General features: G+C 39.5%; 1 pseudogene; it reads right to left on the bottom strand.

Annotated features, from left to right (window-relative positions):
- Positions 1–16,313: 16,313 nt before the first annotated feature.
- Positions 16,314–17,201, bottom strand: LOC127676154 (vomeronasal type-1 receptor 4-like; annotated as a pseudogene).
- Positions 17,202–23,753: the final 6,552 nt, after the last annotated feature.

A 23,753-nucleotide genomic window follows, 5' to 3' on the forward strand; every position in this document is an offset into this window, starting at 1 on the left:
GTTTGCAGTCATCCCTGCTTCGCACAACCTTCACTCACGAAAGTTTTTTGTGTGTTGGGAGGAGAACCCCAAATGTCTATCAGGACAAGGCCTTATAGAAAGTGTAAGCAGGGAGTCCATGTGTATGCTATTAATTGGAAAGCCTTTGTGGCCTTTACCATAGTTGTCTGGTGCTTAGAGTCATATCATAAACTTAATTTCTGTTCTCCTCTACATTGGTGGAGGTTAGGCAAGGGGTTGGTTTGTAACCTGTTGTGGGTTTGTTGGGGGAATGACCTGGAGTTGCAGGTCTTGTTGAAAGTCTAACCTGGAAATGCTGGTCTTGTTGGGGATTAGCCTGGAGACAGGGTTTTATTGGGGGGAGGGGCAATGTGGAAACTAATGCTAGGTACCAGCCTGTTACTTTACCTGTGTTTAAGCACAGGTCAGGTTCTCTAAATTGGATCTGAACTTAAATGATTTGGCATCTCATGGCCACACTGGTGGTAGTTAGAAAAAGAGCCTGGCCAATGAATAATTCTGGCCAGAAGCATGAATATGTTTTGGCCCCAAGCTCCAAGCCTGTGACTGCTTCCAGAAGGGGGCATGCAGGCGCTAGTACTGTGCACTGTCACAGTTCCCCCTGGTCATCTTTATCCATGAGTATTTGAGACTTGCTGACTATGAAATTTCTACTAGGTTGTCAATAACCTGAGTTAATAACCTGAAATCTGTTAGCTTTCAACTCTGAAGTTTTCAAACTTTATACATGATTTTGTTTCTAGGTGCTTTCGTTTTAATGACAGGATCAGACACTGCCAGGCAGGCCACAGTGGGATTGTGTGCGAACCCAAGATCTACACCCCATGTGCCTAGACACCAACCAAAATGCTTGGCATTAGAGTGTGAGTGTGCAGGAGATGTGATGCTGTGCTGTCAGCAGGCTGAGGCTAAATCATACCTTTGTTGCAAACACCATATTTGATTTTGTTTCTAGGTGCTTTAATTTTCAAAAGGAACCACACTTTTCCAGGCTGTAGTAGGATCCTTTGCAAAAGCCTAGAGTCCAGAAAGAGTGGAGCAAACACTGGACAGAACTCCTGGTGCCTATGTGCCAGTATATGAGAAATGAGATCCAGACCCAATTTCATTTTGTTTTCAGGTCCTCCCTGCTCACCATTGTTTCTAAGGGGTATGTTGAATCTCTACACTCTCAGTACAGTTGTCGTCCACATTGATTCAGCTCAGGGGTTTTTTAAAGTTCTCAAGGTTACTCCCTGTTTTCAGGTTATCTTATGGCCCAGCACACATGAGAACCAGGTATCTTAAGAAAGCCTGAGTACTTATTTAAAAAAACACCATTTATAGCTGTGACCTAGGCTCAAAAAACAAAACAAGAAAACAAAACAAAAGACTGAAAATTCTCAAAGTAAAATCCTCTGAGTCTGGATGCAGTTGTCTAGTGTTAAACATAATAGGAAACTGATTAGACAGGCAAAGGAAAATGGATAATGTGCCAACAAATCTATTTGGGGTGCCTGGTTGAGAGATCAGTGTATCCTGATCTGTATCCACACCACAGTTCATTTTTTCCCTAGGTCCGTATAAAGAAGAACACAAATTTCCAGCATTTCAACACTTTTATTAAAATAACAAACATGAAATATCTGGCTGCAAAGACATAGTTGCCTTGTGAGGGCCTTTGCTGTAATACAGGAGCTGACAGACGATCCCCTGATTGCAAGTCTTAGCAGGCATCAGGGTTCCTGGGCCCCAAACAGAGTTCTGAGTTAATTTTTTTCACTTCTTCTTCTTCTGGTCGAAAGCCCTTTGAAGCCATGCCCAGTAGCCTAGATTCCTGGAAATGTCAGAAGCAGGATCCTGGTCAGTGCAGCCTCCACCATCACAGGTCTCAAGTTCCAGGCATTTCTCCCTGAGCAAACTTGTCGAGGGTTGGTCTGGCTTTGCTATACCTTTGTTTTTCTTGTTGTCCACATCTCTTGAGAACACGGGTGGCTCCCTTTGACTCTCACTCTTGAAGACCTCTGTGCCCTTCATGGCACAATTCAATCTGCTGCTCTATATCAGGTTGTCCAAACTCTCAAATACATAGTAAAAGGGGTATAGATCCCAATCAACAGTCCAGCCATCATCAAAGCTGTGGTTTGTATCTCCACAGAAAGAAAGATGCTGAGATGTGGAAGACCCTGTACTCATGGCTGGCAAGTCATGACCACTTAGCAGTCCATGCACTTTGTAATCTGCTGTATTTTTGACAAAACTGAGACAGTACTCCCTCAGATCCTTCAGATTATCCATGGAATGCTGAGGGTAAGTCCTTGACCTTCTCATATAAAGAAGTCTCCAGTTAGTTAATTATACCCTCCCAAGCATTGCACTCTGGTAAATTGGGTGTTAAATCCACAATACTAACATTTATTTGCATTGCCTAAGGAGGCAAGATTCTGCCCAGTCTGGTGGTGCAAGAATTTCATCTCAGCATCTATAGGAATGAAGCAGATTGGGGTTAGAAGCAGAGGCAGGTGGATCTATAATCTCAAGGCCAGCCTGGTAGTCAGACCTATTTCAAGATAGCTCGGGCTATACAGGATACCTAGGCTCAAAGAACAAAACATGCAAACACAAAAGGAGTGAAGCTTCTCAACATAAGATGCTATTACTCTCGATGCTGTAATGGTATTTAATTTAAAAATGAGCCAATACATTCCTCACCTACAATAACTGCAGGTGAAACAGCCAGTCTGCTCAGTGAGGTCCTTGGCAGAGGCAGCAATCTAACTTTTTGGTAGGGTCAAGCCTCGCTATCAAGAATCTGGTCACTGCCTCAGACTCTCTAGAGCAGTCTGGGCCAATTTGAGCATTTCTCTTTCCTCACAAGACACTTACCATGTCTCCACAAGGTCTCCTTCAGAGATGCTCTCACTATTGCCTTTGAGGCAATCTCTTCCAACTAGTTTTCTTAGCACCTCTGCTGAGTTCTCTCTCTGCAATATGCAGGGGATCCATATTTCACACATGTCACACTACCCGTGGGACACCAGCTTTGCTGTTCCACAATCAAGGTGCCTCAAATTACCCAGAAGAACAGACTCGCAACACTTAATTAATTTGCCAATTAGATTTAAATATATTTTTAAAAACTTCAAGATGTCAATAAGGTAATAACAAAGACATCTCTTATAGTAAAAGTTCTATCCCAATAGTCTAACTTTTAGATATATTTACCTCTGATTCCATTTTAGTATGCTATGTCTCCCACTCATGGCTCCTGCATGCATCTCCCTGTGTCTCTCTCCCTAGCTCCTCCTCCTCACTCCCTTCTAATCACTAGCTTCTCACCACCTCAATGTAAATGGATAGGAAATATCTTTCAAGATCACACAATTGTCTAGAGTTAAACGTTATAGGCAACTGATTAGACTGGCAATGGGGAAAGTTCTCGTAGGCCAGGGAGTCTATTTGGGGGTACCTGTTTTTGAGAGCAAAAGATCACATAAAACGATCTTTCACTCACACTCTCTTTTCTGATAGGGGGATATATTAAATTGACTTACAGGATGCAGTCTGTCTTATTCCATAAGAGCTGGATAGGATGCTAAGTCCAAGCCAGAAGATCTCACTACCCGAAGCTGGATGTCTCAGCTGGTCTTCAGTAGGAGATGGAATCACAGACAAGCAAGCTCTAATTCCAGCTAAGTAATATGACTTAGTAACTAGGAGAGAGCAAGCATGCATTGTGAAAACTTGCTTCCTCTGTGTTCTTATATAGGCCTCAAGATGAAGGTGTGGCAGAAATTAAAGGTGTGTGTTCCATAATCAATCTCTGGATTAAAGGTGAGTGTCTTCCCCTGGGTGTGGTGCATCATGCCTTTAATCCAAGCACAATGGGAATGTATCATGAAGCTGAATCTCTGTGAGTTGCCTGGTCTACAAAGTGTATTACTATACAGCCAGTGGTATTGCAGACAAACTCTGGATCATAGAAACAATACCAATAACAATAACACAGTTATGTGGCTTTCTTGATCAATATCCAGATTAAAGGCCTGTGTCTTTCAAGCTCAAAGAGATATGCACTGAATTGGAGTGTTCCTACTTCAAAGAACCTGATTGCCTTGTACAAATTAAACAGCAAATCCCTTGAAGTTGGGTCCTTAAATTTTGGATTTTGCATAATTCGTGATGTATTCAAGTAAACGCGATTTTCAGAACAGCCATGGTTACACAGAGCAATACACTCTGTGGTCTCTATTCTTCTAGCCAGGAAATGAGTCTGGCCCAAAGGTTAAATGTTTCTTGGCTGTGAGCTGCAAGCCACTAACTACTTCAACTTGAGATTCGCAGCCTAGTTAAATTCCATTAGGCTGCCAACAACTACAAGCTGAAATTCCATAATGATTTCAAACCTCACAGGTGATTTTGTATCTAGGTGCTATCGTTTTGCCAATGAGATTAGATCCTGCCAGGAAGGCTGCAGTGGGATTCTGTGCAAACCCAAGATCTGGACCCCATGCACCAACACACTGACCAAAATGCTTGGTATCCGAGTGTGAGTGTACAGGAGATGTGATGCTGTGCTGTCAGTAGGCTGAGGCTAAATCAGACCTTGATTGCAAACAACATATTTGATTATGTTTCTACGTGCTTTACTCTTCAAATGGAACAAGACTTAGCTAGGGAGGCTGTAGTGAGATCCTTTGTAAACCCATTTCCAGAAGTTGTGGAGGAAATCCTGAATGAAACCCCTGGTGTCGATGTGCCAGTATAAAAGAAATGTGATCCAGACACAATTTCATTTTTTTTTTCAGGTCCTCTCTGTTTGCTATCATTTCTAAGTATCTCTGGGGTGTGTTGAATCTCTACACTCTCAGAACAGCTGCCATCCATGTTGACACAGCAGAGGGGTTTCTCAAAGTTCTCAAGGTTTCTTCCTGTGTGGTGGTTATCTTATGGCCCAGGACACATGAGAACCAGATTTCCTAAGACTGCCTGAAAACTTCTTTAAAAAAAAAACCACCATTTAGTCCTCTGACCTAGGCCCAAAAGACAAAAGAAGCAGCAATAAAACAGAGTGAAGCTTCTTAAACTAAGATCCTATCACTCTGGATGCAATTGTCAAGACTTAACCATTATAGGTGATTGATGAGACAGGCAAAGGATAAAGTGCTCATGGGTCAGCAACTCTCCTTGGGGATCCTAGGAGTAAAAGATCTTTTAAAGAGTATAAGATCACATAGAATGATCTCTCAATCACTCTATCATTCCTGAAAGGGGATATATTAGAATGACTTACAGGATGCAGTCTGCCTTATTCCACAACAGCCATATAGGAAGCAAAGTCCAAGAATACAGAAGTTCTCAGTTCCTGTGGCTGGAAGTCTCTGCTGCTCTTCAGTAGAAGATGGAATAACAGACAAGCAAGCTCTAAGCCAGCGAAGTAATAAGATTTACTATCTAGGAGAGAGCAAATGGACAATGTGAATGCTTTCTTACTCTGTGTTCTAATATAGGCCCCAGGATGAAGGTGTGGCCCAAATTAAAGGTGTGTGTTCCAGAATCAATCTCTGGATTAAAGCTGAGTGTCTTCTGCTGGGTGTGGTGATACATGCCTTTAATCCAAGCACTATCAGAGTGAATCATGCAGGTGGAAATCTATGAGTAGCCTGGTTCCATAGACATATTGGGTTCCAAGACAGCCATTAGTCTTACAGAGAAACCCTATTTCATGATAACAACATCACAAAGTCCTGTGGCTTTCTTCCACCATATCCAGATTAAAGGCCTGTGTCTTTCAAGCTCAAAAAATTCTGCATTAAAGTCCAGTCTTCCAACTTCAAAGACACTGAATACTTTCTACGAACTAAACAAAAATCCCCTGAAGGTGTGTCCTTAAGTTTTGGATTTTTGGTTAATTGGAGATTTAATCAAGTTGACAACAAAGAATAGTGACCACAGAGAGGGTTTCATGGAAAAATATAATATGAGCAGGGCCTTGCAGACCCAAGAATGACACCATGAGATTTGAAACAAGGAACAGCTGTAGTCCTATTTATCAGTCCATTTATCAGTGATAAATACCAGGCAATCTTGGAGCTCATTTCTCTCGCTGGATATCAGGTGAGTGGTCAGATTCTCCAATTTATTTTCTTACTTCTTGATAACAATTGTTTGGGGGAGGATATATGTGTCATACCCCAGCCTCTGCAGCTAGAGGAGCACAAGTAAACTCGCAAAGTGGGAAGGCATAGAGAATACACAGACCAGGCTGAGGACCAAAGAGAAAGAGAGCACACCTGGAATCCAGTGAGACAGAAAAGACTTTGGCACAGGCTTGAAATGCCTGCTCTGTGGATCTCAGCTCTCCCATCATTCTGTAGAGATTTGGATATCTAAGCAGACAGGCATTTTGGCTGCCTCCCAACGCATGTTTATGATGACCTCAAAGATGGCCTCCCCATGGTTTTTAGTAACTGCACAGGGTGCTACTTGGCTTCAGAGCCCCCAAATGGAAAGCTACAGAATCCAGAAAACATGGCAGAGTCCCCAAGCACCCATATGCAGTGTTCATAATCAGATGCGCTATCGTGGATTCTAGGCCCATGACTGTGGATTAAATAGTTGCATATGGCAAAACATTATCAAAAGACTGAACAATTCATCCAACAGAAAGACTAAAGCAATCTAGAGCTGGAAAAATATCTGGTTTCTGATTCTGAGAGTTGTGTGGCTGCATTAGAGATGTGTCTGACACCCAATCTGCTGATTCAGTAAGGTCAGGGGATCATTCTCAGGGCTAAGTTTGTCAGAGGAGGTCTGAGAATGTAAGGTCTCATAAGAATATTTTGCTCTGAGTTACTATAATCTCATATCTCCTGTTCCTATAAAAGCAAACTGGATGTAAAATGTTGAACTGATAGAGACTGGGAAATATTTCCTCCCTGACTCTTTATGGACTCCTCTTGAGCCCAGGTTACACCCCTGTCCATGGTCAGTAAGTGGAAAATATAAAAACTCACAATATAATAGCTTTGAAATAGCCAGTTTGTGTCTTTGGGGTGGACAAACTAATGTACTAGAATCCTCACCTTTCAGGAATTATAGTCAGGAAAGTTCATTAAATTCACTGTGTCAGCATTTCCTGTTACAAACTACTGGGAAGCCAGGCTCAAGTGTGCCTGCTTCAGGATTTTTCACATCACTGTTCCATGAGTCACTGTGCCTTTCCCATAACCACATCTTCCTTGCTGGTTTACAGTGAGATGGAAAGTGATCTTCCTTTGGCCTCTCTCTCATTTCTCTAAGCTCCCCATTCTCACTCTCAAGTACACTCCTCCTCCATCTTGGGCACATAAATATGGGTGAACTCTCTAGGGACTAATTGAAAGCCCTGAGAGCAGTGGGTGTTGTGGCATCACTGGAGACATCACAGGGGATGCCTAGAGCTCTCCAGGATACACTAGACTGTTCAGACAAGGGATTGTTTATGTCATGGGGAACAGGATTTTTCTTCCTGTTAATGCTCTCCCTTTACTGAACAGAAGCTGAGGCGCCCATCCCGGGAGACTCTCCTGGGACACAAATGTTGATCACCTCCATTTCAAAAGTCACAGGTCTCAGCCACTGAGATTTGTCAATGTCAGAACAATGGGAAAGTGCTGTTCTTTATTTCCAAATGTGTTAGCTGTGGAGACCTGGGTCAGGATGGAGAGAAGAGCCAGCCCATCACGTTGGCAGCAGAAGACTTGAGATGTACACTTTCTTCCTAGGCTTTGGCTGCATGAACTTGTTAGAAGGCAGTTCCAGGGTCACCTTCAGCATGTGGAGATTCAGGACAGGAGGGACGTTCTCAGGATTATCTTGCTTGGAGATGATGGCTGTGGACAGGGATCAGGAAAACAAGATGACTCAGATCTGACACTGACTGAGAGATGAAAACAAAGGGTATAGTATAATCTCTGTGTTACATCCTCTGTCAGTCAGGCTGTGAGATACAGATGTCCCTTGACACTCCCCACCAGATGTGCGTCCACATCTGTCAATGAACGTCAAGTTCTACATGTCCCAAGCAGCCCCGGTCTGTCTCTTAGCCTTAGAAATATATACAAAAATGTTTAAAATTGAATATTTTCATGGAAAATAATATATAAAATGGTACACATATTAAACATTTCTAAACTAACTGAAGTGTTAAGTAGAAATATTTTCTCATAAAATTGTAGATTTTCATTGAAAATATTTCTGAATAAAATTGAAGAAATATATAGAAAAAAATCCAACAAAGAAGGAGATCTACAGGCCAATATCCCTTATGATGCAAAATACTCAATAAAATTTATGCCAATCAAATCCAAGATGATCATTCACTATGAGCAAGTAGGCTTCATCCCAGGGATGCAGAAATGGTTCAATATACCGGAAATCCATCTATTCAATCCACTATTTAAAAACTCAAAGAAAAAATCCACATGGTTATTTCATTAGATGCTGAAAAAGCATTTGACAAAAGTCAGCAACCTTTCATTCTAAAAGTCTTGGAAAAAGCAGGAAATCAATGCTCATACCTAAACATAATAAAAGCAATATACAACAAACCGGTAGCCAACATCAAACTAAATGGAGAGAAACTTGAAGCAATCCCACTAAAATCAGGGACTAGACAAGGCTGCCCCCTCTCTCCATATCTTTTCAATATAGTTCTTGAGGTACTAGCTAGAGCAATTAGACAACATAAGGAGATCAAAGGGATACAAATTGGCAAGGAAGAAGTCAAACTATCACTATTTGCAGATGGTATGATAGTATACTTAACTAACCCAAAAGAACTCCACCAGAGAAATCCTACAGCTGATAAACAACTTCAGCAAAGTGGCAGGTTATACAGTCAACTCAAGCAAATCAGTAGCCTTCCTATACCCAAAGTATAAGCAGGCTGAGAAAGACATGAGGGAAATGACACCCTTCATAATAGCCGAAAGAACAATATAAATATCTTGGTGTGGCTCTAAGCAAAGAAGTGAAAGAACGTGTAACAAGAACATCAGGTCTCTGAAGAAGGATATTGAAGAAGACCTCAGAAAATGGAAAAACCTTCCATGCCTGTGGATGGGCAGGATTAATATAGTTAAAATAGCCATCTTGCCAAAAGCAATATACAGATTCAACACAATCCCCATCAGAATCCCAAATCAGTTCTTCAAAGAAATATAAAGAGTAATTCTAAAATTCATCCGGAATAATAAAAAAACCAGGATAGCTAAAATTATTCTCAACAGTAAAGTACTTCTGGGTTAATCAGTATCCTGGACCTTGATCAATACTACAGAGCAATAGTGTTAAAAAATGCATGGTATTGGTACAGTGACAGGCAGGTAGATCAATGGAATAGGATTGAAGACCCAGAAATGAACCCACACACCTATGGTCACTTGATCTTTGACAAAGGATCTGAAAACATCCAGTGGAGAAAAGATCGCCTTTTCAACAAATGGTGCTGGTTTAATTGGAGGTCAGCATGCAGAAGAATGCGAATTGATCTATCCTTATCTCCTTGTACTAAGCTCACCTCCAAGTGGATCAAAAACCTCCACATAAAACCAGACACTCTGAAACTAATAGAAAAGAAACTGGGGAAGACCCTTGAAACAGGCACAGGGGAAAAGTTCCTGAACAGAACACCAATAGCTTATGCTCTAAGATCATAAATTGACAAATGGGGCCTCATAAAATTACAAAGTTTCTGTAAGGAAAAGAACACCATCAAAAGGAAAAAACAGCAACCAACAAAATTACAAAGTTTCTGTAAGGCAAAAGACACTGTCAAAAGGACAAATCAGCAACCAACAAATTGGGAAAGGATATTCACCCACCCTACATCTGATAGAGGGCTAATATCCAATATATTCAAAGAACTCAAGAAGTTAGACCCCAGGGAACCAAATAACCCTATTTTAAAATGGGGTACAGATCTAAACAAAGAATTCTCACCTGAAGACATTCAGATGGCCGAGGGGCACCTTAAGAAGTGCTCAACATCATTAGTCATTAGGGAAATGCAGATCAAAACAACCCTGAGATTTCACCTTACACCAGTCAGAATGGCTAAGGTCAAAAATTCAAGAGACAGCAGGTGTTGGTGAGGATGCAAAGAAAGAGGAACACTCCTCCACTGCTGGTGGGGCTGTAAGATGGCACAACCACTGCGGAAATCAGTCTGGAGGTTCCTCAGAAAACTGGACATGACACTTCCAGAGGACCCTGATATACCTCTCCTGGGCATATACCCAAAGGATTCCCCGGCATGCAATAAAGACACATGCTCCATTATGTTCATAATAGCCTTATTTATAATAGCCAGAAGCTGGAAAGAACCCAGATTCCCCTCAAAGGAGGAATGGATACAGAAAATGTGGTATATTTACACAAAGGAATACTACTCAGCAATTAGAAACAATGAATTCACAAAATTTTTAGGCAAATGGTTTGATCTGGAAAATATCATCCTTAGTGAGGTAACCCAGTCACAAAAGAATACACATGGAATGCAATCTCTGATAAGTGGATATTAATTAGTTCAGAAGCCCTGAATACCTAAGGCACAAATCACATAACAAATGACTCCCATGAAGAAGTATGGAGAAGGTCCTGATCCTGGAAAGGATTGATCTAGCATTGGAGGGGAATATAAGGACAGAGAAGAAAAGGAGCGAGGTAATAGGAGAATGGATGGAGAGAAGACGGTTTATGGGACTTATGGGGAGGGGGGATCCGGGAAAGGAGAAATCATTTGGAATGTAAACAAAGAATATAGAAAATAAAAATATTAATAAAATGGCCATCTTGCCAAAAGCAATCTACAGATTCAATGCAATCCCCATCAAAATACCAACTCAGTTCTTCATAGAGCTAGAAAGAGCAATTCTCAAATTCATCTGGAATAACAAAAAACCCAGGATAGCTAAAACTATTCTTAACAGTAAAAGAACTTCTGGGGGAATCAAAATCCCAGACCTCAAACATTACTACAGAGCAATAGTGATAAAAACTGCATGGTATTGCTACAATGTCAGGCAAGTGGATCAATGGAATAAGATTGAAGACCCAGATATGAACCCACACACCTATGTTCACTTGACCCTCTACAATTGAGCTGAAAGCATCCAGTGGAAAAAAGATAGCCTTTTCAACAAATGGTGCTGGTTCAACTGGAGGTCAGCATGCAGAAGAATGCAAATTGATCCATTCTTGTCTCCTTGTATTAAGCTCAACTCCAAGTGGATCAAGGACCTCCACATAAAATCTGACACACTGAAACTAATAGAAAAGAAACTGGGGAAGACTCCTGAGGACATGGGCACAGGGAAAAGTTCCTGAACAGAACACCAAAAGCTTATGCTCTAAGATCAAGAATTGACAAATGGGACCTCAGAAAACTACAAAGTTTCTATAAGGCAAAGGACACTGTCAAAAGGACAAAATGTCAACCAACAGATTGGGAAAGGATCTTCACCAACCCTAAATCTGACAGAGGGCTAATATCTAATATATACAAAGAACTCAAGAAGGTAGAACCCAGAGAACCAAATAATCCTATTAAAAAGTGGGGTACAGAGCTGAATAAAGAATTTTCACATGAAGAACTTTGGATGGCTGAGAAGCACCTTAAGAAATGTTCAACATCTTTAGTCATTAGGGAAATGCAAATCAAAAATTGATCCATTCTTATCTCCTTGTACTAAGCTGAAGTCCAAGTGGATCAAGGACCTCCACATACAACCAGACACACTGAAACTCATAGAAAAGAAACTGAGGGAGAACCTTGAACACATAGGCACAGGGGAAAATTCCCTGAACAAAACATCTTATGCCTTAAGATCAAGAATTGTAAAATGGGACCTCAGAAAATTACAAAGTTTCTGTAAGACAAAGGACACTGTCAATAGGACAAAACAGCAACCAACAAATTTGGAAAAGATTTTTACCAACCCTACATCCCACAGAGGGCCAATATCCAATATATACAAAGGACTCAAGAAGTTAGACTCCAGAGACCCAAATAGCCATTTTAAAAAAAGTGGTGTACAGAACTAAACAAAGAATTTTCACCTGAGCAATATCAATTGGCTGAGAAGCATGTAAAGAAATGTTCAACATCCTTAGTCATCAGGGAAATGCAAATCAAAACATCCCTGAGATTTTACCTCACTCCTGTCAGAATGACTAAGATAAAAAAACTCAGGAGACAGCAGGTGCTAGAGAGGATGTGGAGAAAGAGAAACACTCCTCCACTGTTGGTGGGATTGCAAGCTGATACAACCACTCTGGAAATCAGTTTTGCAGTTCCTCAGAAAACTGGGCATAATATTATCAGACGACCCTGCTATACCTCTCCTGGGCATATACCCAGAGGATTCCCCAGCAAGTAATAAGGACACATGCTCCACCCTGTTCACTGCAGCCCTATTTATAAAAGCCAGAAGATGGAAAGAACCCAGATGTCCCTCAACTGAGGAATGGATACAGAAAATGTGGTATACACACACACACACACACACACACACACACACACACACACAATGAAGTACTATTTGGCCATTAAAAAACAATTCATAAAATTCTTAGTCAAATGGATGGAAGTGGAAAATATCATCCTGAGTGAGGTAACCCAATCAGAAAAGAACACTCACGGTATGCACTCACTGATAAGTGGGTATTAGCCCAGAAGCTTGGAATACACAAGGCACGTTTCACATATTAAATGATGCCCCAAAAGGAGGAAGAACAAAGTATGGCTAATAGGGTTCTTTGTAGCAAGGGGAAAAATACCCACAGAAGGAGATACAGAGACAAAATATGGAGCAGAGTCTGAGGTAAAGACCACCGAGAGACTATCCCACCCACGGATCCATCCTATATACTGTTACAAAACCCAGACACTATTGTGGATGCCCACAAGTGCTGGCTTACAGGAGCTGGATATAGCTACCACCTGGGAGGCCCTCCAATGCATGACAAATACAGAGCGGAACACTCCCTGCCAGCCACTGAACTGAGCACAAGGTCTGCAATGGGGGAGCTAGAGAAAGGACTCAAGGAGCTGAAGGCATTTGCAGCACCATAGGAGGAACAATGATATGCATCACTCAGTACTTCCTGAGCTCCCAGGGACAAAACCATCAACCAAAGAGTACACACAGAGTTACCCATGGCTCCTGACACATCAGCAGCAGAGGATGGTCTTGTTAGACACCAATGGCAGGAGAGGCTTTTGGTTATGGAAAGACTTTATGCCATCATGTATAAGAATACCAAGACAGGGAAGCAGGGGAAGGTTAATTGGGGAAGAGGAGATGGCTTATGGGATTTTCAGGGGAGGGGGGAACCAGGAAAGGGGACAACATTTGAAATGTAAATAAAGAATATATCTAATTAAAAAAAAGAACAAATTATGGTTATTGGAGTACTTTAAAATGATCCTGAATTTTTTTAATGTCACACATGGATGCAATGCACTTAGATTGTATTCACCCATTTGGCAGTCTTCCTACCTTCTATAGATCTATCTCTACATTCATAACTTCTTCAAACTTCATACATTGCATTTTCTATTGCCCATCACAAGTTCTGGTATATGTATATTCAAAGATGTGTAAGGTTATTTGGTGCTTGGCTCATCTCCTAGGCTCAAACATTTATGAAACACTTCCTCTCTATTCCCAGAAGCCATGAGCTGTCAATGGCTCCTCAGTTAAGGCTGGAGTGTCATGAACCCCTCCCTCATAATAGAAAGTTGACTGGTCTACTGTTGTGTGTGTGTTCTATGTAAAGAACCACAAATGTTGTGAGTTTATGAGTGCAGCAGTCCTGACATATCCAGTAGATATAGTTTTTGTCTGATCCTCTCTCACATCTTGCTCCCTGAAAATTTCCACTGTATTTTCCATGATGTTACTGAGCCTTTCGGGAGAGGCATGATGTAGATTTCCCATGTATGACTGGACATTACAGAGTGACTCATTCTCTGCAAATTGGTCAGTGTGATAACCACCTTGACAGCACACTGAAATTTCTCTTATGAGTTCTGAGTGTTGCGCTAATTGAGCTATAGTTATAAAAATTTGGAGTAGTGTGAAACTATGTCCATTTATGAAAATAGTGCAATTTATGATGCTTGGGGGGGTCCCCAACCATGAATTCCTGGCTGAATTTGTAACACTGGGTGTTGTGTAGAGCAATGATTCTCAATCTTTTGGCCACAAACATTTGTGAAGCTATATTTCATATCTTAGTAACCTGCACTCATAAATTTATTTTTGTTGCCACAATTCTAATTTTTCTATGGAGCAGTGACTCAGGTCCTAAGAGCATTGGAAATAAGTGTTTTCCAACAGTTACAAGTCACTAGTTGAAAACTGTTACTATAAAACAAGCACTATATCCAAACAGAAAGTGACTGCTTGTGCCATAATACTTGTGCTACCAATGTGACAACGAGAGTATTTTATTTACTAGGACAGCCAATATTGTAGGTCACAGTATTCATAGCTGACTAATACTATTAAGGAATTCCTTCTTCCAAAATGTTGAATGCATCTCATGTGGTATGGAATAAACCCAGCAAGGTTGAAACATCTGGCCAATATGAATTTGATTTGTCATATCTCATGTTCAAAGCATGTGTTGTCTTCAGCAAGAGGATCTTACCATAAATTTCTGGTTGGTAACTAAGAGCACAGGCAATAGTCTGTATTATTTGGGGTGTCTCCAAAAACTCAAGGGAGACATCTTACACACTGCTTATTAGGTGGCAAGTTCTGGCTTCTAAGATGAACATAATATTCCGTGTAGCATAACCCAAAAGAAACACTCATGCATTCACAGGCCTATCGTATGGCATTTTCATGGACTTTTAGTGTCAGTTATCCTTCCCCACATCCCCACCCCTGGTCCATCCTTAGCCATTTCCCTGATGATATAATGAAATTCAGTTTTCTGGAATGGTTAAAATGTATCATGATCATAAATGTTTGGGGGTTTCCATAAACAGAAATATATATGAGTATGTATGTATGTATGTATGTATGTATGTATGTATGCGTGTGTCTTTGTATATACATATGTATCCTTGTTGTTTCTTTATGGGAATTCTTCCACAAATTGTGGTATATATGAATTTATCTTCCTATGATTAATTATGCATTTTAAAGTTGGCATTATTGTGCCATTTTGACCTAAAAATATAGACTTTTATTAAAAGATTGATTTTATGGTTAAAAATCATATGTAGGAATGTCAAATTGACAATATGTACTTGGGATTGTTAGCCTTTATTGTCCTTATGACTATGAAGATATTCCAGTGAGGTTCAATTGACGGCAGAAGAGCCAATTTGAATCATGCCACTTCTGGTGTAGAGGATTAATAAATAACCTTACACCCATAAATGAGAAGTAACAGACAATGCCTTGGAGCTAGAGAGCTGGATCGCCTTTAAAAGCATGTGATGATCTTGCAAAAGAACTGAGTATAGTTCCCAGCAAATTCACTGTGGTTCACCACTTACTGTAGCTACATTTCCAAAGGATCCAACACACACTTCTTGCCTCTGTGTGAAGTAGGCGTGCATGTTGAATATATACATATATCATGCACACTGACATACACAACGTTTTAAACATTTAAAGTTTTAAAATTTTATTAAAATGTTTTGGAAATGGAGAGAATTCTTGGTACTTAAGAGCACTGACTGCCCAAGTGTTATTTCCACATCAATGGTGGTGCAAATCTATTGCTTACTAATATCTTAAGTGGTACAATGCCTGGATATTAACTCTTCAGTTATTTTTCACATGTTGTAAACAAACATACATGCAAGAAAAATAACCATTTATAAAAAAATAAAAATGATGTTGTACACAAGAAGACACACACACACGCACAACACACACAGAGACACACACCGCACATATCAAAACAAAACAAAGCAAGCATATATCTTTTCCTGAGCCATAAGATAATATCTAGTCTCCCCACAGTATTTAATTTTTCATGTTCACCTTACTTTGACAATTAACACATACCATTTTGTATAAAATAATAATCCTGTATATATATGTTCAAAAATTGCTCAACATTTGATAGTAAAACTTTGTGGAATGACCATGATAAAATAACTAATCTACATGATATAGACATCAGATATAGAAAGATTTATATTTTCAAAATGCTGTGCTAACATTGCACCACATACAAAATCTTATGCCAGTGTACAAAAAAAAAAACCAGACAATGAAGTCTCATGCTTTTCTTTGAGAAAGCTAATTATTATGAAAGCAGGGTAGAAAGAGGCTAGAACTAGCCTTTATATTGCTGATGAGAACAAAAGGGCAAAATATAGGAAAGTTTATTTCTAGAAGTGTAAATACATTTACGCCCTGTAGCATCGGATATTTAGAGTAGGTTGTAATGGCAGCCACAACGGAGGAGAATGAATAAGAAAGGACAAAAGTGAACACCAGGATGAGGGTAGTTTTCATGTTTTCAAGAGAGATTTTTAAAAAATCTTGAGCATTGTAAACATGAATGACTTGTTTCTTAGGCCTGTAGAGCATACTCACCATGGAGACAGTTGAACAGATCAGGAAACCCAGACACAGTCCATCACAGAAGCACAAGAAGAGCACATACAGTGCAGTTTCAAAATTACCTGAAGCAAACCATAAAGAGTAACCATAACTCATCCTGTGAGTCGTATTTTTGTTGTAACTTGGACCTGACACTTTTGTAGGAGTCAAGATGTTTAGAAATAAATGCACATTCCAGCTAAGTGAGCAGGAGGGACTGAGGTACTTGGAGATCTGTGTTTAAGCATCATTCTTCTGGAGTTGCTGGGGCTGATTGTGATTGCTTAGAGCAACTCAATAGACACATTGTATAAAGGGACATCCCCCTGGTTATTTGGTAAATATGCATTATCAATTTACATCCAAAAAATCAGGAAATCTTTTAGTTCATAATCTAACAGTGTCTGTGGAGTGTCTTGAGATGATAAACAGGCAATTAACAAGAGTCAAGTGCTCTATGATCAGGTCCTTGGGCATTAAATGTTTTCCAGTGAATTTCAAAATGACAAAATAGTATTGAGGAATTGCTAAGCGTTCTCACCATAATCTGGGAGAAGAGGAAAATTCCCAGTGCAATCTTTTCTTTTTTTTTTAAATTCCCATTTATTTTTTATTTTATTTTTTTAGTTACATTTTGTTTTTATTAATTAATTTTTTACACTCCATATTTTATTCCCCCCACCCCATCCACCTGTACCTCCTCCCCACGCCCCTGACTCCACATGGATGTCTCCACCCCTCACCCCACTGGCCTCTAAACTCCCTGGGGCCCCCAGTCTCTTGAGGGTTAGGTGCATCACCTCTGAATGAATACAGACCCAGCAGTCCTCTACTGTATGTGTGTTGGGGACCTCATATCAGCACCAGCTGTATGTTGCCTGTTTGGTGGTCCAGTGTTTGAGAGATCTCAGGGGTCGTGATTAAACGAGACTGCTGGTCCTCCTAAAGGATTGCCCTTCTCCTCAGCTTGCTTCTTTCAGCCTTTCCTAATCCAACAATGAGGGTCAGCTGCTTCTGTCCATTGGTTGAGTGAACATATCTGCATCTGGATCTTTCATCTGCTTGTGGAGTCTTCTGGAGTGCTGTCATGCTTGGTTCCTATTTGTGAGTGCTCCATAGCCTCAGTAATTGTGTCTTGGGACCACCCCTTGAGGTTCCCTCTCCCTACTGTCAGTCATTTCATCTAAGGTCCCTCCTTTTGAGTCCTAAGAGTTTCTCACCTCCCTGGTCATTGGTACATTCTGGAGGGTCTCCCCAACCTCCTATCTCCCGAGATTGCCTGTTTCCACTCTTTCTGCTGTCCCTCAGGGCTTCAGTCCTTTTCCCTCACCCAATACCAGATCATGTTCCCCTCTCCCTCCACTCACTCCCCCCCACCCCCATCTACTTTCCTTCCAGATCCTTTCCAGATCCCTCCCTCCATCCCCATTTGTGATTGGCTTATTCTCCCTCCCAAGTAGGACTGAGGCGTCCTCACCTGGGCACTTCAGCTTGAAGTGAGTACTTTATGAGTAATGTGGACTATATCTCAGGAACTCTCTACTTTTTAACGTCCACTTATTAGTGATCACATACCATGCTTGTCATTTTGGGTCTGAGTTACCTCACTCAGCATGATATTTTCTAGTTTCATCTATTTGCCTGCAAAATTCAAGATGTCCTCATTCTTAATAGCTGAGTGATATTCCATTGTGTAAATGAACCACATTTTCTGTATCTATTCTTCTGTCGTGGGACATCTGGGTTGTTTCCAGCTTCTGGCTATCACAAATAATGCCACTATGAACATAGTGGAGCATGTGCCCCTGTGGCATGGTGGGGCATCTTTTTGGTATATTCCCAAGAGTGGTATTGCTGAGTAGATCTATTTCCAATTTTCTGAGGGACCTCCACATTGATTTCCAGAGTGGTTGTACCAGTTTGCAATCTCACCAGCAGTGGCTCCTCTTTCTCTACATCCTCTCCAACATGCATTGTCACCTGTAGTTTTGATCTTAGCCATTCTGATTGGTGTAAGGTGGAATCTTAGAGTCATTCTGATTTGCATTTCTCTGATCACTAAGGACTTTGTACATTTCTTTAGGTGCTTCTAGCCATTTGAGATTCTTCAGTTGTGAAATCTTGGTTTAGCTCAATTCCCAATTTTTGATTGGGTTGTTAGGTGTTTTGGTGATTAGTTTCTTGAGTTCTTTATATATTTTGGAAATTAGCCCTCTATTGGATGTGGGGTTAGTGAAGATTTTTCCCAATCTGTAGGTCACAGATTTGTCTTATTTTCAAATGCAATTTTCATTCTAATAAAGAAGAAAATAAATTTATTATTGATATGAGATCCTAGAAATACATTAAAGATTGCATTATTGTATGATGTTAGCTAAAATAATACATTTATTACTTCATTGTATTTATATAGCTTTCCCATTGAATAATATTTAAAGCTTTACTCCTTATCAAAGTAAATATTCTCTATTTTTAAATGGAAAGTTTGGGATATATTTACTGAAGAAAAATGTTTTCACTGCCCAAGTTGTTGAATGACTTTTAACATAGCAATCAAGAGGTAGAAGCAGACAAACATATAAATTTAAGGCTAGCCTACTCTATAGCATTATTTCCAGGACAGCAAATGAATTATAAAGCAAAACCCTGTCTCTAATAACGTGCCTCCCAAATGATTAACATTTTCATTTCTTTTGACCAAACACAATGATTTGGCGTCTATTTTCAAAGAAAGAATTTTTTAAGACATGCTATTATTTCATAAATTTAGAAGAAACAGAATTCAAATTTCACCAAAATAAAACCCAACAGAAAATATTTGAAAGTTGGACTTAGAAAGATGTATTAAATCCTCAGAATTTATAAAACATATTTCATTTTAATATTTATTTTGTTTTAAATTATGTGTGTGTGCTGGGGTTGGTTGTATGTGAGTGTGAGAGCTAGTAGGGCCCAGAATATTGCAGTCTACTGTATCTGGATTTGAAGATGGTTGTGAGTCATTGATTGAAAGTAAGAACTGAACTCAAATCCAAGGTAATAGCAATATGCACTCATAAACACTGGTTTATCCCTCTACCTAACAAAAATATTTGAAACTGTATTTGAAGAAAACTAAGTGATGTAACCCAATCACAAAAGAATACACATGGAATGCAGTCACTGAGAGATGGATATTAATTTGCCCAGAAGCTCTGAATACTCAAGACACAATTAACATATCAAATGATTCCCAAGAAGAAGGAATTAGAAGACCCTGATCCTGGAAAGACTTGATCCAGCATTGTAGGGGAGTACCAGGACAGAGAAATGGGAGGGGGTGATTGGGGAATGGGAGAAGGGAAGAGGGCTTATGGGACTTATTGGGAGGGGGGAACTAGGAAAGGGGAAATTATTTGGAATGTAAACAAAGAATATAGAAAATTTAAAAAATAATAAGAAGAAAACTAAAACAAAAGATAAGAAAGATGAATTCTACAATTGGAAAATTTTCCTATAAATTTATATTTATATTTTGGAAAATTTACATTTTCCAAAATGTATGCAAAATCAGGCTCAACATCACAAATTAAGGTAACACTATGAGTGCATGTAAATCAAAGTTGTGGTGAGAGATCATCACATACTGTATAAACAGATATTAATCAAAGCAAATTCAAATGAATAAAACAGGGGTTAAAGCCCAGGAGTCCTTATTTTGCCACATGCCTAGCAACTATTCAAGTTAGTATTGATTTTCTTTAAAAATAATGGGTAAATTGTAACCCAGTTCCAATTATAATGATACAAACATAAGCAGATATGAAAGAATCCAACGAAAGCCAAGAAAGGACGAGTTTTTCGTAAAATAGATACATTAGGAGTCTGAGTTTCCCTGTCATTTGCTCTGTTGAACTTCAGCAGTTCTCAGGACAATTTGAGAACACACGATCATGTTTACTTGAATGTTTAGTTGGATTTGGTGGTCAGAACTTCTGATCCTGAATAACTTTTTGTAAAATGGATAATCACTTGCAGAAAACAGTATTATGTTTATATTCCCTCACATTGCACAAAAATTAATAATTTTTTTAAGAATTACATTTTTCAAAAGATGAAATACTAAAACTCTCAGAGGAAAATATTAGCAAAACAAGATACAGGTTGAGGCAACTGCACTCAGGAGAATAGGGAATGCACCAAGAATTAACTAGTACAACTTTGTAAAATTAAAAGCTTTCTGCATTTTATGGGACAGTAAGTGTGGAATGAAAATATAACCTGCAGAGTAGGAGGAAAACATTGACTTTTGCACTTTAATCACGAGCTTAATACTTAGAATTGATAGGGGAAAATAAAGATTAAACAGTAATCAGTCAATTAATGAAATTCCAGTCATCAAAATATTTGATGAAATGGGCAGAGATTCCACTATAAAGAAACCCAGAAGTACAGTAAAAGCATTTGAGAAGTGTTCAACATAAATACCTTTCCAGGAAATGCAAATTATAAACACTTTGACAATACATAGCACACCTTAGAATGATTATCACCAAGAGAATAGATGAGAACAAATGCTGACAATGGTGTGGGGGAAAAGTAATCCTCATTCTATACTGGTGGGATGACAAAGTGCTACATTCCTTATAGAAATAAAACAAAGATTTCTCAAGAAATTAAATATAGAATTACCATATAATGCAGCCATATAATTTCTGGGCATGCACCCAAAGGACTCTATGTCCTACCACTGAGATGCTTGCACATCCATGTAAGCTGCTGCCTTATACACAATAACAAATAAGTGATGCCCCTCCTAGGTGTTCATCAGCAGATAATGGATGTATGGTATCTTTACTTTCAGGAACTAGATCACTTGCAAACAATTCAGCAAGGTAACAGACTCAGGAAAAACCAAGGTCACATGTTGTTTGTTAAATAGGGACATGGTCATATGAATGTACATGGAGACAAAAAAGTTATGGGCTAAAGGGAGACCAAAAGATAGAGACAAAAGACATGTTGAGGAATCAAAGGGAGAGTAATAAACAGAGCATATGTGTCAATGAAGTGAATAGTATTATACAGGATACACAGAGGTGCAAAAAGGTGTTGAAGGGACTGCTGAAGAAATTTGCAAGAGGAGAGTCAAAAATAAATTTGTTTGAAAATGTCAGAATGAAACCTAATACTATGTATGCTAGTTAGAAAAACCCACACCAATAAAGGATTATAGTTTTATAGTAAATATTGCCATGGAATAATGACTGTTCTTACAGTTGGTGCAATATTACCAATTTACACTCTATACTTATATTGCCATGGTCATTCTTGTGTTGTATGGTTTCTTCTATGGAATAAATGTATATTCCTCCTCGATGTGTAGAATATATTTTAATAATTTCATTCCTATAAGAAATGAATCTTCTAAGACATTTCTTTTTTGTAATCTAAGACATTTCTTATGCTTTATTAATTTTTTGCTATTATAAATACCTTTCTGGAGATGTTCTTATAGTGTATTGTCCTATGTATATAAAATACGTTTTCATGTGGAAGAGAAAGTGCTGTTTCATCCGCCAATTCCACTTCTTAGCATAATTAAAAAGTAATTGAAAAGCCAGGCAATGGTGGTGCACGCCTGTAATCCCAGCACTTTGGGAGGCAGAGGCAGGCGGACTTGAGTTTGAGGCCAGCCTGGTCTACAGAGTGAGTTCCAGGACAGCCAGGGCTACACAGAGAAACACTGTCTCAAAAAAAAAAAAAACCAAATTTTAAAAAAGTAATTAAAATTAGGGTCTTGAATTGATACTTCCTTAGACACTTCCATAGCAGAACTTTCCAAAACAGCTGAAAGATTAAATCATTCCAAATGTCTAGCAACAAACAATTCCAAGCAGACAGCATGATGCATACATACAGAGGTATAGCATTTATCCTTTGCAAAGAAGGTTGATGCATGCTAAATGAAGAAAGTATATAAGACAGTGAGGTGGTATCAGTAAAAAGAGAGACTCAGTAGTAGCTTACAGGAGGAACAGTGTTCACATGAGACAGTTCCCACTTCCTGAGCCATGTGTGTGTCCCTTTTGCCCACCTAATCTAGGCCTTGAACTGTTTTCCCTCCACAAGGGTCTAAAGTAACTTATAGTAATCTTCCTGTCAGAAACAATACAAAACTTAGCAAAACAAGAAGTTAAAATTAAACGAGCTATCCAAGGAATCAATTAGGAATCAGGGCTGAACTTTTATGTCAGTACTTGGAGCAGAGAAGTTATGTCAGATAGACATGCAGAAGGAACTTCAGTGCTAGTAAAGTATAAGCAAGTTGCACGGCCTTGTCCCTGGAGCGCCATTCCTATCACCCAAGCATTCCAGACTGTTTCAGCACATCAAACTCCTTTGTTCCCAAAGACACTCAGGACAAATGGCTAACTAAAATGCCTATTGATAAACCAAAGCAGATTCTGGCTGCCAGACTCTCACAGCATTGCAAGTCACTCTTAGAGTTCTCATCCCAGTTCCCTACCCTAAACCTCTGTAGTCCATAGGCCTCATTCATTTTCCCTTGCTTCTCTTTCCTATAAAGCCAGATACGTTCACCATGTGCTCATGCTCTATTCTTCTCTTCCTCTCCTTCTCTTGGTCATTCTCTTGGCACTTTGTCTTCTTGCTTCTGTTAGTTGGCCTCTCTCCTCCTTCTTCTCTGCTTCTCTCACTCTACCTCCTCTCTCTTCTCATGGCCCATTCAGTCCACTGGCCATGTACTACCTTCTAGACCTGCTCAAGATGCTTCCTGATGTATCTGGATGTTTTACACCACATATGTACAATAATTCTTTCTCCTTGATTATCCCTTGGAATGGTTAGGTTCACATTTTCAATACAAAATGTCCAAGCACTAAGAGGTATGAGAGAAGGACGAGACATAGATCTACGTTCACCACATCTCTCAGGTCGAGATTTCAAAATGATTTGTCCAGGTGTGTGTCCTGGCAAGTGTGGGGTATTTAAATCAGATAATGCTTTTTTTTATTTGATACATTTTTATTTACATTTCAAAAGATTTCTACTTTTCTAGACCCCCATTCCCAAAAGTTCCATCAGCCCACTTCACTCCCCCTGTTCTCCCACCCACCCCTTCTCACTTCCCTG

The sequence above is a fragment of the Apodemus sylvaticus genome, unplaced genomic scaffold, assembly GCF_947179515.1.
Source record: "Apodemus sylvaticus unplaced genomic scaffold, mApoSyl1.1 scaffold_55, whole genome shotgun sequence".
Taxonomy (NCBI): Eukaryota; Metazoa; Chordata; class Mammalia; order Rodentia; family Muridae; genus Apodemus; species Apodemus sylvaticus.